The sequence below is a fragment of the Sorex fumeus genome, unplaced genomic scaffold (assembly GCF_029834395.1).
Source record: "Sorex fumeus unplaced genomic scaffold, SorFum_2.1 ptg000155l, whole genome shotgun sequence".
Taxonomy (NCBI): domain Eukaryota; kingdom Metazoa; phylum Chordata; class Mammalia; order Eulipotyphla; family Soricidae; genus Sorex; species Sorex fumeus.
This window is the reverse complement of record NW_026606212.1, coordinates 77,047-91,771: the sequence shown is the minus strand read 5'-3', so window position 1 is coordinate 91,771 and position 14,725 is coordinate 77,047. Positions and strand designations below refer to the sequence as shown.

The 14,725-nt window shown below is 46.1% G+C and overlaps 1 pseudogene; it reads right to left on the bottom strand.

The window, feature by feature from the left end:
• LOC130016459 (vacuolar protein sorting-associated protein 33A-like) overlaps positions 1 to 14,347 on the bottom strand; it is a 40,231-nt pseudogene extending 25,884 nt beyond the window's left edge.
• Between the last annotated feature and the right edge of the window lie 378 nt (positions 14,348 to 14,725).

The window sequence follows — 14,725 nt, the reverse complement described above, 5'->3', positions numbered from 1 at the left end:
TGTGTCTGCAGGGTCCTGGGGTCAGACTGGGGTCATGAACCCTGCGGGTGAACTGCCAAGGAGACCCTGGAGGAGCAGGCAGCTGGGAAAGTGGCTCCAGGGTCGCAGGCGGCGACACCCGCACGCGGGACAGCGGGGAGGGCCTGGACGCGGGGCTGCGCTCGGCCTGCCAGACGGACTCGAGTCGCCCCGTTTCCCTCCCAGGGCCGGGCCGCAGGGCGGGAGCGCAACGCCCCCTCGCTCGGGCTGCACTGGGGGCGCCCCCGGCTCCAGCCGCCGCCGCCCGCCCCGGCCCGGCCCTCGCCTCGCTGCCCGCGCACTCGCCCGGGAATCGCGCAGGGAGTCCAGGTTCTCCCGCGCGGCCTCGGAGCCGCCCAGCCCCGCCGCCACGTGACGCCCGGGTCACGTGAACGTCGTGACGTCACGCCTCCGCCGGAAGCCGGAAGCGGCCGGGGACCCCGTGCCTCTTCCGGGTCTGGGGTTCCGCCTCTTGGTTCCGCCCAGCCCCGACTATCCCACCCCCGGCCCTAGGGGTGGGTGTGGCTCAGGCCAATGTGGGCGTGGTTCAGAGAGATGGGCGTGGCTCGGCCCAGGGAGGCGTGGCCCGGGCAGAGATGGGCGTGGCTCGGGTCCAAGTGGGCGGGGCCGGGGATCGACCTCATTTCTCAGCTTCTCCAGCTCTGCTCTCCGTGAGCAAAGCACTCCTAGTACTGATGGATTTCTGCAGGGAAGCTTTCTTTTCATCGGGGTCTCTTATGAACTCGGATTCTCTAAAAGACCAAAGAGTTCAAAATGCCAGAAATCAACCCAGAGAGAGGCCAGTGCACAACTGCCCTAGAACCGAGGCTCAACGGCTCCCAGGACTGTTGCAGGGGGAGGGGCCGAGGCTTTGATGCTTGCAGAAGTTTAGTGAAATTTTACTGACTGTGAGGGAGAAAAAGGTTGCCTATGTGTACATGCCAGAACCTGCGTATTGTTCTGTCCATTTGAATTTAAAGAAACAAGTTAATAACTTTGGGAGATGGAGAACACAAAGAAAAAAGAAAAGAAGGACTGGTTGCACCCCCACCCCCCAAAAAGAATTCTTTTAAACACCTAATCCCAGGTTGAAGTGCTATTTCTGGAATAAATTATTACCAAGCAATGACAACAATGAAAACACACACATGCAAAGCAATTATACGAATGTCTTGCAGAGCGGCTTTATGCTGGGAGTATCCATTGGGTATCACTCAGTTCAGTAACTTTCAGCAAGTTCGGAGAATGTGTTTTTGAAACCTTTCTGAGCCAGAACAGGGGCAAAGATTGTTCCGACTAATCCAACAGAGAATGATTTTCATCCAGACTCTGGAGAGGACCAAAGTGAGTTGCTCTTAAACAAAAAGGCAATTCGCAAAAGGCCAGAACAGAAAGATGAACATGGTTTCCGGTAGAGGATGAGAGCTCGGGACATACAGGGTGGGTGGCCTCACACCCTCGGCCAGCCTCGCCTCAAGGCTGGCTTGCAGAGGAGGAGATGGAGGACCTGGCCTGGGGAGAGAGGGCGGCAAAACAGAGAAGGAACAAAGACACAATAGATACAACCAAACGGGTGTGTGTGTGGCTGTGTGTGTATGTGTGAGAAAGAGAGAGAGAGAGCATTTACACCACAAAAGGACGTGTGTGGGGGAGCACAGGGCGGGGACGGACGGCCAGTCAAGACTGGGCAATGCCACAGCCTGGAAAGGACATGAGAGGGGACAGAAGTGTGGCTCCTGGGATGCATATTTGGAGAGAGACAGAGGTGCGTGTGAAGTGGGGAATCTCATTAAAGTCTGGGGTCCAGGACAGCTGTGGATGTTCGTGTCTTACTCACTGGTTCAAATCTGTGTGCCTTGGGGACGGAGGGAATGTGCAGCCCTAGGAGAAGTCGGGAGGGCCAATGGGAACTCCCTCCATTCACCTTGCGGCACTGGGTCATGCATGTTTACATCACATGCACTGGGCCATAGCACCAGTGATGCGGGCAGGTGACACAGTGAAGGAGGCATAACTTACAGCAACAAGCTGAGTCTCCCTGGTCCCCGGGTGAGTGGGTGAACGAGGAGCATGTTCCGAGGGTCGGATCCCTCCAAAAACTGACAGGAGGAATCGGAGACTGAGGCCCACGTTAGAAATGGCAGAATGTATGTCTGGTTAGTGAGACCCAAGATATCCGCACACACATTACAGAATTCTCATGGGTTTACGGCAAACTGAAATTCTCACAGAGATGAAAAGAGAACTGTGTATTTATCTCAGTGTGTGGCTCACACTTACACTCCAGATCATTAAGTAGTAAGAAAAGAATCTGAGACTAACAGAGATCTCTTGAATTCAACCCCAAGGGCTGGACGTACACCAGAAAGGGTGGTGCAGTTAAGCTATTACATGAGTAACACCCCGCTAGGAAATAGGATCTTGTTTAGGTGGAAAAAAGAGGGTTTTAGAGGAAAGGAAATCTCTGATGCAACCCCGTGGGTCAGGAATCTTGACTTTCCTACGGCATGTGTTTGGGGGCTGGGCTGGGGTCTACACTTCACAGACAGGAGAGCTGGGTTGGTTCCCACCACTGCATGGTCTCTGGAGGCGGGAATGACTGCAGAGCACTGCGTCCCCAACGCAAAGCAAAACAAACTTATTTGGTAACTGATGCCACCATAAGATTATTTTAAGAGTTCCTTGCTCTAAATCTAACACACACTTAGAAAATCTGATTTTGAATGTTTATTCAAAGTGAGGGGGTTTAAGGAAGATGAGCAGATTCTGATTTTTTGGGGGGAAGGGGGGTTATACCGGGAGATCTCAGGGGTTCCTCCTGGTTCTGCACTCAGGAATTACTCCTGGAAGTGCTCAGGGGGACCATATGTGATGCCGAGGATCGAACCCAGTTGGCCGTGTGCAAGGCAACTGCTCTCCACACTGGAATGTCGCTCCAGTCCCAGATCCCCATTCTTTGGTCAGGACTATCCAACTTGCCTGAGCCAGGAGCTCTGAGGCAGGAGGAGAGGGCAGCTTCCTTGGCGTGTTCCTGACACAAGCCTGGAACATTGCACAATCCCCCGGCCGGCTGTCCATGACAGGGCATGTGTGGCGACCCCTACATGGACACGGCCAAACAGACCCCGGCAGCTGCTCCTGCTGACCAGTCCTCACGGCTAATTCCCTTGGTCTCCTCTCAGCTCTGACTTCTACCGTGCAAGCCACAAGTGGCTAGAGGACATCGGGCCTCTTTACCGATGCCCGGGTCACAAATACATGGGCCCCTTTAAAGCCACACGCTTTACAGTTGGTGTCCTGAGCAACAGCAGAGGGAGGAGAGCCGGAAGGGAGGTCTCCGGGGCCAGAAACCTTTCCCAAGGGATCACACTATCCAGATTCTTTCCACAAGACTTACATAAGAAATAAATCAGTCATGATGCAAACACCTTAAAGTGTTACTGGGCAACCTTTCAAAATGCAAATAACAAGAACCAAATATTAGAAACAGGAAGAGAAATGCAAATACAGCCAGGAGAACTAAATTGGCACTGAAGTTCTTTGCTGTGGCTTGATCTAAAAGGGTGCGTGCGTGTGCGTGTGTGTGAGTGTTGTGTTTGTTGTCGAGAGTATTTTACGAAACAAAAGCAAGACACAGACGGACGAAGGCAGCCAAAAAATGTATATACAACGACTTGGTTTACTAAAAAATATATATGAAATTTATTTATTATAACGTGGATAGACTTTCTTTAGTCTTACCATCAAAGACACACAGAGAGAGCAAAGGAAGCAGGAGTGGGAGGGAAAAGAGAGGGTGAGGTGAGCACGGCAGCGAGCGAGCGCGGAGACAGCCAGACATCAGCACCCACAGTGAGCTCAGGACCGCGGAGACTGTCTCCCGGCCCCGCAGAGTTCCTGACCAAAGGCCGCGCCTGACATTCTGGTTCTGGTATCCGTCCTTGGCCGTCAGGGACGTGGGGGATGCAGAACAGGACCACCCCCCCACCCCGTCCGCTCTGGCTTTAGCAGTGGTCTGAGCAGTACAGGACTGGCCCTGCCTTCCGCAGCTGGACCTGTTTTGAACCTTTCATTTCCCTTCCTTGTGTCCTCCATCTTCTGCAGCCTGGCAGTGGGCTGGCCTTGGGGATGCTCCTGGCTCCTTGCTGGGGGCTGCGTGGAGGGAGGGAACTCTGCCTCCTGCAAAGCCTGTGCTCCCTGCGGCCCCAGACTTCAGAGCAAAGCTCAGATATGCTTAGGCCCATCTGCCTCTTTCTTTTCTTTTGTTTTGGGGCCACACCTGGTGATGTGAGGGGCTACTCCTGGCGTTGCGCTCAAGGATCACTCCTGGCTGGGGGAGGATCCACCTGGGATGCCGGGGATGGACCCTGGGTTGGCCTCAAACAAGGCAAGTTCCCTGCCCGCTGTGCTATCCTGCAGCTCCCCTATTTGTCCTTTTCATTCTGACTTTCGTTTGCATTTCTGCAGCAAGTTCAAATTCTGGGCTTCTCTGCTCCACCTCAGTTCAAGATGTTTTCCATCCTGTGGAACGATGTCTTTTTCTCCTGGTACTCTGGTTGAAGTTTTTGTTCTCCTGAGTCATAACAGTAAATGCAGAAAACGAATCTGTAACAAGATAGTTCTTTTTATTTGGTGGCAATTTGGCGGTGTTCGGGGCTTACTCCTGGCTCTGTGCTCAGAGAGCACTCCTGGCGGTGCTCGGGGGACCATATGGAGTGCGGGAATCACACCCGAGTCAGACAAAAAGCAAGGCAAGAGCCTTCCCGCTCTGATATCACTCCAGCCCCATAGAGTGATGAAAGTGAAAAACAACAACAACAATGTTTTTACATGCAAGGGAATATGTAGTTTTTAATTAAAATAACACTAGCACGTTACTCATTTTTTTATTTTATTTTATTTTGGCTTTTTGGGTCACACCCGGCGAAGCTCAGGGGTTATGCCTGGCTCTGCACTCAGGAATTACTCCTGCTGGTGCATGGGGGACCATATGGGATGCTGGGGATTGAATGTGCAAACGCCCTAGCCGTTGTACGTTGTACTATCATTCCAGCCCCTAGCATGTCATTAAAAAAAAAGAAAGAAAAATTTGTGTACAGAAAAGTGGTTATTTTCTTCCCCTTCCAGATCCGGTCACTGCAGAATTTTTGGTCGTCTCTTTTTTGGTTGGTCGTACGGTCTTCTTACTGAAGTAATAAGACTGCAGATTCTACTGCTGCCACTGGGTTCAAAAGTCTGTATTGCTAAATAATGTTTGATTTATAATTTTTTTTTTGCTTCTGTTTATGGGTCCTACCTAGTTGTGCTCAGCGCTTACTCCTGCCAGAGCTTAGGAACCACATGGGACGCCGGGGATTGAGCCCAGGTCAGCCTCAGGCAAGGCTGGGCCCTCCCCGCAGTGCCATGGGTTCTGCCCCAGGATTAGACTTTTATTCCCATTTTAGGCATCCTTTGTGCTGACTCTCTTCTCCTCTGCTCTTCCAGTACAATTGCCCAAAGGCTTTGCTTGGCAGTGTTTTAGCGCAGGGGCTGTTGCAATTTGTAGATTGCAATGCCAGACATCAAACCACGTGGGGCGGTGGGCGGGGTTATCGGTACTCACACCCCCACGGTCCATGTTCCCTGAACCCAAGGTGCCGGGAACAAACTCAGGAATGTCTCGCACTTCCCCCATTGCTGCAAACAGAGGCTCTTTTCCAATAAATAAAGCCCATTTGTGTCAAACACATGCCCTGGGGCCCCACGGCAAAGCCAATGGGGTGAAGGGGTGAAGGTTGTTTCTGCAGCTCAGGGTCCTGGGGATGGGGAGGGGCACTTTAAAGAGGCGTGAATCTGAGGGTTAGTTTGTTCCTTTTCTTGAGGGCCACTCCAGGTGATGCACCAGGCTTCCTCCTCCTTATTATTCCACAATTTTGGACTGGTACTTTTATTTCTTGTGTGGATTGGTTTGTGGATTATACCTGGTGTTCAGGGGCTACCACCAGCTTGATGCTCTGGGAGTCAGTCCCAGGAGTTCTTGAGGGGAACATGGGGTGCTGGGAATCGTACCCGGTCTCCCACATGCAAAATATGTGCTCCAGACCTTTGGGCTATTGTCCTGGCCCTAGACTTATTTAAAAAGATCATCCCATTGCAGGAAAAATATTTAATGCTAGAGAGCCTGTCTGTTTTTGCACTTCTGTACTAACTTTTCGTGCTAACTCATTTCGTTGTGAAGCTTCTGGAAATGATGTTGGAGACAATAGAAGTAATTGCTATTTTGATGGAAATACTTAGAAAGCTGTAATTTATTTCAATTTCTCTTTCAAAAAAAGTATAATCCTCAGCCTTGCAAGCAACTGCAAAGAAACTACCATTTTTCTCCAAATTGCTGCCTCAGACTTATTCCTTATCGTTTTCTCTTCATATTTTACAGCCAGGATTTTCAGTCTCACCATTCACTAAAGTGCGACCTTTATAAGCACCCCCTCATAGTTGAACAGCATACAGCACTCCCATTTTCCACCTAAATTCCCAATGACTGTGGTTGGATAAAGAAGCTGGGCTAGATATACTCAAAGGCAAACTAATGAATTTGTGCCATTTGGGACAAAGCAGATGGAACTTGAGGTGATTATGCTAAACTAAATACATAAGAAGGTCAAAGACAATTAAGGAATAGTTTCACAAATAGGTAGAATAGAAGTAACTAAAGCCAATGAACTGGCAGAAGAATACAACAAGTTCCTGGACTTGGTGAAAATTACAGTGGCCAATAAGATGAGGTTTGATTCTAAACAGCAAAAGCAACCAGTGCTGGCATGGATGTAGGGGAAAAGGGACGCTCTTTCACTGTTGGTGGGAATGCCGACTGCTCCAGCCTTTCTGGAAAACAGTACAAACATTCCTTCAAAAACTAGAAATTGAGCTTCCGTATGACTCCACAATACCACTTCTGGGAATATATCCCGAGAGTGCAAAAAAGCACAGTAGTAATGACATCCGCACCTATACGTTCATTGTAGCACTGTTCACAATAGCCAAAATCTGGAAACAACCTGAATGCCCGAGAACAGACGACTGGTTAAAGAAACTTTGGTACATCTACACAATGGAATACTATGCAGCTGTTAGGAGAAGTTGAAGTCATGAAATTTGCTTACAAGTGGATAGACATGGAGAGTATCATGCTAAGTGAAATGAGTCAGAAAGAATGGTATCGACATAGAAGGACTGCACTCATTTATGGAGTATAAAACAAGATAACATGAGACTGACACCCAAGGACAGTAGACACAAGGGCCAGGAAGATTGCTCCACAGTTGGAAGCCTGCCTCATGGTGGGGGGAGACGGAGGGGGAAGGCAGCTGGAATAGAGAAGGAATCACTAAGAAAATGATGGTTAGAGGGATTGGTCGGGATGTGAGATGTGTGCTGAAAGTAGATAAAAGACCAAACATGCTAACCTGTCAGAATTTGTATTGCAAACCATAATGCCCCAAAGTAGAGAGAGAGTATGGGGAAACGGTCTGCCATGGAGGCAGGGGGAGGGTGGGAAAGGGGGGATGTACTGGGGCGATTGGTGGTGGGGAATGTGCACTGGTGGAGGGTTGGGTGTTTGATCATTGTATGATTGTAACGCAAACATGAAAGCTTGTAACTCTATCTCATGGCGATTTAATAAAATAAAATAAAATAATTGAAAAACTATGAAGCTTGGCTGGCCATTCTGGACTGGCCCTGATCCTGCGTGCTCTACCAAGTACTCCCAGGGGTGCAATGGATTAATTTTTTTCTTTTTTCTGAAAGGGGACGACAGGTCAAATTAGTATAGAAACCCTTGTTATAATATACCTTTATTAATATAGGACCCTTTGTTAAATTAGTATAGAAACCTTGTTAGTATGAAAATCTTTGTTTAACCATTCCAAAGCCTGCTGGGCAAAGAGTGGGCATAAGACCCAAGAGAGGCCAATCTTAGCTGATTGATTGAAATCTGAATCTTCAAAGGATGATGGAGGACTCCGCACAGAGAGCAGCTAAAATGCAGCCTCTCTAATATTCAGGCCTTGGAGAAAACTTTGTTGAGTTCTTAGTTCCTCAATCCTTGGGTCTGTGTTGTCTTTTCCAAAATCTGATTAAAAGCCTTCCTTTGGAAAAAAAATCTTCCTTTGTTTCCATTCCATTTGCAATATTCATTTCTGCTGCAATTGGCCAAGATGAATAATTTCTGTTGTTTATGTTACAATTATGCTGAATGGACAGAACTCCTAAAATCAAATCACGCAGTAACTTTATATTTGTTTAATATCTCATTATTTCTCTCTCTCTTTAAAGTTATTTATTGACTCATCATGAGAGCAGTTACAAAGCTCTTGGGTTTAAGTCTCGGTCATACAATGATGAAACACCCGTCCCTTCACCAGTGCAAATTTACCACCACCATAACCCCCACCCACTATACCCCCCAGCCCACATCCTCCCCCTATCTGTGTGGCAGATGGTTTCTTCATTACTCTCTCTCTCTCTATTTTGATTACATTCAATATTTCGACACCAGACCCACCATTATTATTTGGGATTGTACTTACATCTGCGGAAAAGGCAACATTAGGCAATTTGTTTTCTATTGCTGATCATGAATAACGATTTTGGATTTCTGAAATCTTAACAATTAGATCTGGAGGGATTTCTGCCAAAAGCCGCTGGGTTCCAAGATTTGTTTCTGAGTCTCTGGTATCATGGCCAAAGCAGTTTGTTGAGTAGCCACAGGGTCCATTTGTGGGCGGTAACTGGGGTCTCTTTGGGCTGTGGGAGGGAAGAGGCAGCCTCACCCCATCCCATCTCATTATCTCTTTATAGCTACTCGTGAGCCTTGCTCTTCTCTGACTCCTATAGAGCTACTCCAGAATTTGAGAGAGATGGCTCTGTAGTCAAGATTTTGGGCTCCATTTCTAGCTCCTTCTCCTCTTAACTATGTGAGTAAGATGATGCACCCCAACCTCAGTTTCCTCCCCTGCAAGATGGAGAAGAACAATACCTACATTTTTAAGTCATTATAAAACGTATATGAATTTCCAAAGGTGAACTGCCAGGGCTCTTGGCACACAGTTCAGTCCTGAGAAGTGCTTATGGAGATGATGGCAGTGGTAGTGAAGCGAAGTTGCCTGGCTTAGGAGGCCATGATTGCTCTCAAGGATCTTTTCTCTCCTTATCTAAATCCCTGGAAAGAGTTCAAGCACCACCATTTCCATAAGGTTCACACAGGTCTGCCAAGTGCACATTCAACTAACACTTGACTTGCAGAAATTATAATCTGGCGCAGACCCATGATTGTGAAAAGTGTGTAAAACATCACTACCCCAATGATAAAATCATTCCTTGAAGGTAAGAATGTTATTTTACATATTGAGAGGTTGGGGGTGGAGAAGCCTCCCAAGCAATGCTCAGGGGACACTCCTGATAATATCAATCAAGTGTGTAGTATGGGGCTGTGCTTGGACTCAGGAATACAGCTCTTCACAGCTATTTCTCTTCACGTGGTAACTATTATTGGGTTCACCCTGTACCCAAGAGGTCTAGAACACTGAACTTACAGTTACAGACTCCCCGAAGTTCTTCCCAGATGAAAGAAAAAATAAATTGAGAAATGGTAACAGTTTCCAATAACAGAAGAATTTAAAGAATGTGTTCTATGTACGGTGACTATTTAGATATTTTATATGTATGTATTAACACTTTTACAACAAATGAGGGTCAGAGAGACATAGTATAGGTTTCCTCTGCTCAAGCATGAGGTAACTCTGGATTCAATCCCCAGTACTGCAACCCTCAGATTATCACCAGGATTGAAACCTAAAGTAATGGGCTGGGAGTAGGTCCTGAGTTTCGGAGACTGCCCAAAAAAACATATTAAAAAATAATAAACAAGTTCATTAAATGAACTCAACCCAAAATTCAAGACAAATAGCAATGTTCAGTGCTTTTTAAAGAATGAACCTGAGTTCTCACTCCCAAATTCATCATTGGGGTTTTTTACAATTTTTACAATTACAATAATCACACTCAGCTCCTGGGAGAGAACAAGGCAGAGTCTCCTACCCTATGCCTGACTGTCTCCACCAGGGTCCAACAGCTGAAGACCACCGAGGCCCAGCCAAGGCCATACTGAGACCACTCTCCACACACTTGGATGAGCCTCACGCATAAAAGAACTGACAGAGGAACCCAGGTGTGTGGGACCCGGGGCTGAGATCTCCAAGCCTGCACAGTTTGGGACTGGACCTGCCAGTAACTAGACAGTTACACCCACCAACTGCCGTGTAACTCCAACAACGGCCAGGATCCAGAGATTATCACACTCAGCTCCTGGGAGAGAGCAAGGCAGAGTCTCCTACCCTATGCCTGACTGTCTCCACCAGGGCCCAACAGGCCGCGTGACATCTTATCATCTCATTCCTCATTTGGTCAAACTGGCAGGCTACCAAATGTAACATGCCCACACGGCAGAGTCTGGCAAACTCCCCGTGGTATACCCAATATGCCAAATACCAGTAACAATGATGGGTCTCATTCTCCTAACCCTGAAAAAGCCTTGAATATGGCACTTTAAAAAAAAAATCTCAGGGCTAGGACGAAGAAGACGTTACTGGCACCTGCTCGAGGCAATCGACGAACAACAGGGTGGTCGTGATCGTGATCGTGATTATTATTTTTACTTTTGGGGTCACACCTGGTGCTGCTCAGGAGCTATTCCTGGCTCTGCACTCGAAATTATTCCTGGTGGTTCTCAGGGGACCATAGGAGATGCTGCGGATCGAACTTGGGTTGGCCATGTGCGAGGCAAACTCCCTGCCTGCTATACTATTGCTCTAGCCCTAACTTGATCATTGTTTGGAAGATTATCATTCCAACAGTGAACAGAACTACCCACAACACAACTTTCCCTTGTACAATTCAGAAAACAAAACCTGGGAGACTTAGGGGCTGGAGCGATAGTACATCAAGTAGGGCAAATGCTTGCATGTGGCTCACCCAGGTTTGATCCCTGGCACCCTTGATGGACACCTCAGCCTGTCAGCAGTGAATCCTGAGTGCATAGCCAGTTATGGCCCCAAACAAAAAACAGACAAAAAAGATGGTGGACTTAGACGTTGATAGAAATATTGCTATAATTCAGGCCCAGCTGGTCTTCTCCTCAATGCTTATGCTTTCCCCCTTTCAGTAAGTAAAGAACAACTTCTGAACCTGCAAATCTATTTCCCTCCAATGATAAATACTCAACTAATATGTTGGCATCTATAAGGTGAAATGATTTTTATTCACAAAGCAGCACTGCAAATAGGATTAACAAATGTCACTATTGCCTTGCTCAATAGCACAGCGGGTAGGGCATTTGCCTTGCACATGGCCGACATGGCCGACCCGAGTTCGATTCCTCTGCCCCTCTCGGAGAGCCTGGCAAGCTACTGAGAGTACACACAAGGGCCAGGAGGATTGGTCCGTCGTTGGAAGCCTGCCTCAAGTGCTCTGGGAGAAGGCAGCTGGAATAGAGAAGGGACCACCAAGTCAGTGATGGTTGGAGGATCGCTTGGGATAGGCGATGTGAGCCAAAAGCTGACCAAGGACCAAACATAATGGCCTCTCAGGAATTGTATTGTAAACCATCATATCCCAAAGTAGAGAGAGAAAGTAAGAAGGAAACTACCTGCCATAGAGGCAGGGGTGTGGTGGAGTGGGGGTGGCGGGAGACATATTGGCAACACTGGTGGTGGAAAAGCTACACTGGTGTAGGAATTGGTTTTCGATCATTGTGTGACTGAAGCTCTAACATTAAAGCTGTCACTATCTCGTGGCAATTTAATAAATAAATTAAAAACCTAAAACTCTCAACAAGCCAGTCATAAAGGAACAGACCTCAGGTTCATCACCTATAGGAAACCCATGTCTAACATTATGTTCAATCACAAAATAAATTAAAAAAATAATAAAAGTAATCACTTTATTCATCTGAACTCAGAGCCACTACAGAACATAAAAATAACCACCATGTCATGTCTTCTAATGTGTAGCTTATTGTCATAGAGAGCACTGTTAACTTGGTTGCATACCTACATAACAAACCAACAGGTCGAGTTTACAGTTTTTTCACTTTTGTCATCTTCCTAACCATTCAAACATTATTGATTTCAATGACATCTTCCATGTGAGAATTTTCTAACTCAGCACCATCATTCCATTACTCTATCGTCCCGCTGATCTCCTTAACAGACAAACATCAGTTGGTACATCTGCTAATAATTGGAATATCTTTGACTAAATTTGAACATACGTTGTTTTCTTTAACATATTTGTTCTAAGGGTTTGGAGTGATAGTACAGTGGGGAGAGCATTTGGCTTTCATGCAACCGACCCAGGTTCTATCTCTGGCAGCCCGTACAGACTCCTGAGCACACCAGGAGTACTTCCTGAGCACAGAGCTACGAGTAACCCCTGAGCACTGCCAAGTATGACCCCAAACCAAAAATAATAAAATAATATATTTGTTCTAGTGTGCCAGAGAGCTGGGATCCCCAACACTAAGATGTGACAGGTGCTCAGTAACTGTGTTAAATAAATATTCAATCCATATCATTCAATCCAATATATAATAACTTATATATTCAACCAAAATTTAATCAATATATAAAACATTTCAGGTTCCATATTGGACAAAAGTACAAAGAAAAATAAAGGTACAAAGAAAAATAAGCCACAGCCTTACCTTCAAGAGAATCTAAAATAGCCAGAGAAATAGTGCAGAGGTTAAGCCATTCACCTTGAACAAGGCTGATCCTTGTTCTTTTCCTATAAACTCCTTCTTGTGCACATGCAGACAAGGTTGTTGCTTTTAGGCCACAGTTACAGTATCTTCCTATCTGTAGGCCTGTTGCTAAAAGGTCCTTTTACTCGACCCACTCAAAAAGATAGGTTTCGGGGTGCATACATTTTCACTAGAACAAATGGTTGGATGGGAGTAGGAAAGGGCAGGTTTTGGAAGGAATGCACACATTTTGGCTTGAGCATAAATTTGACCTATTTTCAAGAGAGCTATCAGCGAAAGCATCCAATGAGTGGCTTGTTCTGAGTTCAAAGAATAGTCTGATAAAGAAATTGAAAGCCACTGGATCCTTTGTTGTTTATTTATAATATAAATTATTTATTTATTTATTTGACATTTGGGGTCACATCTGGAAATGCTGAGGGGTACTCTTGGTGGTTCTCGGGAGACCATATAGGATGTTGGAGATCCAATTCAGGTCAGCTGCGTGCCAATGCCCTACCCGGTGTACTACCACTCCAGCCCCACAAAAATGACTTAAAACGTTGAGGGCAGAGACACAGCTCTAAATATGAGCACATGGTTTGAAAGCAGGAGGCCTGGGTTACATCCCAATATAGCATGGTCCCCTGAGCACTGAGAGGAATGATCACTGACTGCTGACCACTGAACCATGATTACCCTTTGAACACTTGCGGTAATGAACCAGAAAAACAATAAAGTTCTGAGACTTTCAAAAATAGCTGAGTGGAAACTTTTTGAAAGATCTCACAGGATGGACAGCAAAGAGTAGAGAATCTAGAGAACAGTTATTTCAAGCTCTCAGTTGTTATTATGGCAGAGTCAGGCGAACTCCTGCTAAGATTATACACATAAGGTGAATAGATTTACCTGATAAAAATGTGATTTTAACTACTCCCTATTCATTCAAACCACATTTACTTGTATCTATCACATTTATGGATACTTGCTATCTACTAAAGGCAAAGAATGGCTATTTCATTTAATTTTTACCATTAAAATAAGTCTAGGAAATTATTTTCTATGTATCATCTAATAAGCACTCCCTTTTAGTATTTTATAGAGTTAATTTCAACTGATGATTTGTCATTTGCTTTGTGAAGAACCAACTGAAACTTAACCTATAATAAGGGAAAAATACAGTAATACATTCAATACTCTACACACACACGTCTATGTAGGTATATGAATTTTGGTGCAAGGAACTGAACCCAGATCTTTTGCATGCAAGGTATATTATAGTTTACCATTAAGCCACATCACCAGCTTTGAGGTTATACTTTTATATAATATCTTCCATTTATATCTTTGACCTATCCCTAGGTGAATTAGGAAATAAAGATATCTTTACTATCTAGTTATCAGCTTCACTATCTAGTCATACCTTTCCTATCCAGTCACAGCTCAGTTTGGAGACGAGGGCTTTTAAGAGTGGTTATTAGTTATTTATGGGCTTCTCTTCTCATGGATGTCTTCATTTCAAAAGCTGAGTTCAAATGTTACCTCCATGGTGGGGGCAATTTTGTTGCACCAATTATTATTTTGGGGGGTGTCACACCTGGCAGTGCTCAGGGGTTATTCCTGGCTCTGCACTCAGGAATTAGTCCTGGCAGTGCTCAGGGGACCATATGGGATGCCAGAGATTGAACCCAGCTTGGCTACATGCAAGGCAAAGGCCCTACCCGCTGTACTATTGCTCCAGTCCTGCATCAATTATTATTCTTCAGTTCTTCATTTCATTTAAGTAATGCCTTGGAAGCAAGCTCGTTTTAGGCACTGGAAAGAGAAAGACAATCCTCAGCAAGTGGCAGTTGGTTCTCCCATGAAACCACCAACGTTCATCAACTCATGAAAACAAGCACCTCTTGTTTAAGGGAAGCCTGGGTC